Genomic DNA, 2,967 nt, shown 5'->3' on the forward strand with positions numbered 1-2,967 from the left:
CAGTGGACGCGTGACTCATGACCTTGTCTATCATTGGAGATGACTCACACTCCTTGCCCTGCCCTTTTGGCCTTGTATCCAGTAAATATCAAGCGCCAGGCATTCAGGGCCACTACCAGTCTCAGCGTCTTGGTGGTAGTGGTCCCCAGTTAATGTCTTTTCTTTTATCTCTCTTTGTCTTGTGTCTTTATTTCTACAATCTCTTCTTCGCTGCGAGGAGAAAAACCCACCCGACCCTGTGGGGCGCTGGACCATACAGTCCTGGATCTTATTGAGTGTGATAAATATCCTCAATCAGTGGAATATTGTAGAATTATATTAGAATAAAACAAAGCGTGTGACTCCTTAGTATCTTTTCAATGGTTAATCTCTTTTCTTAAAGGGACAAGAATATTTTCTTGTATATTTTCCTGGTAAATTAGGCTATATTTCACTGTGATTATGGATTTCTAAATCCTAATGTTTTTGCTCTCCTAACATTCTTCAATAGATTGTCTCTAAGGTAGGTGTATACAGAAAGAGGTGAATAACACAAAATCAATTATGAAGTAAATTGATTACTAAAGAGTGGGTTTGTCACAGCTGAGAACTATTACTGAGGGTGTATGTTATCCTATGTGAAAACTTAATTTCTGAATTGCTTGTATCCCAAAATGGAGCGGTGCTAGATGCTGGTTTACTTCGTCCCCTATTTTCAATTCTGCTCTTTTTTCTTTTCCTCAAAAGGTGTCCAAGCTACACAGACCCACAAGTCTCACAGGGTGTCTCAGATTCCTCCTCCTGGAACTCTCAGATGATCCTGAACTGCAGCCCGTCCTGCGGCTGGGCTGTTTCCTGTCCATGTACCTGGTGGTGCTGGGAATCACTCATCATCACCAGCGTCCAGCTCTGACTCCCACCTCCCACACCCCATGTACTTCTTCCTCTCAACCTGTCCTTGGCTGACGTGGTTTACCTCCACCACCATCCCCAAGACCGTTGTGAACATGCAAACTCACAGCAGAGTCATCGCCTATGCGGGCTGCCTGACTCAGATGTCTTTTTTCCATCCTTTTGCCTGTGTGGATGACATGCTCCTGAGTGTGATGGCCTATGACGGTTTGTGGCCATCTATTTTCCCCTGCAATACCGGTCATCATGCACCCACGCCTCCTTGTAGCTTCTTAGTCTTATTTGTCTTTTTTATTAGTCTTTTGGACTCCCAGCTGCACAGTTTGATTGTATTACAGCTCACCTGCTTCAGGGATCATGACCGTTTCTGTTGCTGTGACCCTTCTCAGCTCCCTCCACCTTAGCTGTTCACGAGCACCTTCATCAATGAAATGGTCATATATTTCATGGGTGCTATATTCAGCTGTCTCCCTATCTCCGGGGATCCTTTTTCTCTTACTATAAAATTGTTTTCTCCCATTCACAGAGAGTGCCACATCATCGGGAGGGAAGTGTAAAGCCTTCTCCACCTGTGGCTCTCACCTGGCGGTGTTGCTTATTTTATGGAACAGGCCTTGTAGGAGTACCTCAGTTCAGTTGTGTCACCATCCCCAGGAAAGAGTATGGTGGCTTCAGTGATAGCCTGCGGTGGTCACCCCATGCTGAACCCCTTCATCTACAGCCTGAGGAACAGGGACATTCAAAGTGCTATTGCAGGCTGCCTTAGCCCAGAATGATCCAAATCATCTTTTCCATCCTTTTTGTTATATGGGCTAAGAAATGGCAGCAAATTTAATACCTAGGTCTGCAAATCCTGCCCCCTTGGTCACATTATTTTTGTTGCTTGGCCGGCTTTCATTCCTCTCTGGGTTTTGTATGTGAATACAAATTTGTATTGCTTACTTTGTTTTGTCTTTAGTTGCAATGGGTGAGTATTCTGTTATCCTTTGTTCATCATATACATCATGAATGATGCCAATATACCTGAACAGCCTCCTTTTTGTATCTGTGCAATGATCTTGATATCCAGGTGCAATCCACAAATCTTTCTTATAGACTTGAAATCCTCCTTAACTATCCAGGTGCAATCACAAATCTTTTTATTATAGACTTGAAATCCTCATAGCATTGTCAGAGGTTTTGGGAAACTTCAACTTTAAAAACAAAATGCAGCAGGTCCTGAAATGGTCATTCTGTTTAATGTTGTTTAGTTTTAATTTTGATGAGAAATGAATAAATTGGTTTCATGGTTCATCGTTTGCTTGAATTGTGGTTTCTAATTAATTTTCTGTGGAGGATGTTAGGTGAGGGACTCCATACTTTGTATTTACCTCCCTTTTACAGTTCTGCGTGCATTCTGTCCAAATCCACGAATCTAGGAAAATCACTTTAGGCAGCTCATGTGTGATGATGTCTATCAATGGAGCTTCATTGGTTTTATTGGAAATCACCTGGGGACCTCACAAATACTGAGGCCTGGGTGTCATTACCAAAATGTATTTGAACCTGTGTGGGTTGAGAATTTTTTTTTTTTTTAAGCACCAGGAATAGTTCAGGTGATGGCGTTTCTAAAGGGATGGCTACAATGGGTAAGTTACAAAAGAGTTTAGCATTAGCACCGAAGTGACGTGATTCATTCGAATATCTTAAAATGCATTGTTGTTCAGCACTGTAGAAATTTACATTGTGGCGAGGTAGCGGTGGCTCACACCTGTAACCCAGTACCCGGGGAGGCTGAGGTGGGCAAATGCGCCTGAGGTCAGGAGTTGGAACCAGCCCTAGACAACATGGTGAAACCCCATCTTTACTAAAATACAAAAATTAGCCAGGCGTGGTGAGTGCGTGACTGTAATCCCAGCTCCTCAGGAGACTGAGGCAGGAGAATCACTTGAATCTGGGAGGCAGGGGTTGCAGTGGGCTGAGATGGTGCCGTTGTACCCTAGCCTGGGTTACAGAGGGACACTCCTTCTCAAAAAACAAAAGAACAAGAAAAAAAAGAAAACAAAAGAGAAAGAAATTAACGTTATGCTGGTTTTT

The 2,967-nt window shown here is 43.1% G+C and overlaps 1 pseudogene; it reads left to right on the top strand.

Annotated features, from left to right (window-relative positions):
- Positions 1–659: 659 nt before the first annotated feature.
- On the top strand, positions 660–1,667 carry LOC116273452 (annotated as a pseudogene).
- The last annotated feature ends 1,300 nt before the right edge of the window (positions 1,668–2,967 follow it).

The sequence above is a fragment of the Papio anubis genome, unplaced genomic scaffold (genome assembly GCF_008728515.1).
Source record: "Papio anubis isolate 15944 unplaced genomic scaffold, Panubis1.0 scaffold704, whole genome shotgun sequence".
NCBI classification, from domain to species: Eukaryota; Metazoa; Chordata; class Mammalia; order Primates; family Cercopithecidae; genus Papio; species Papio anubis.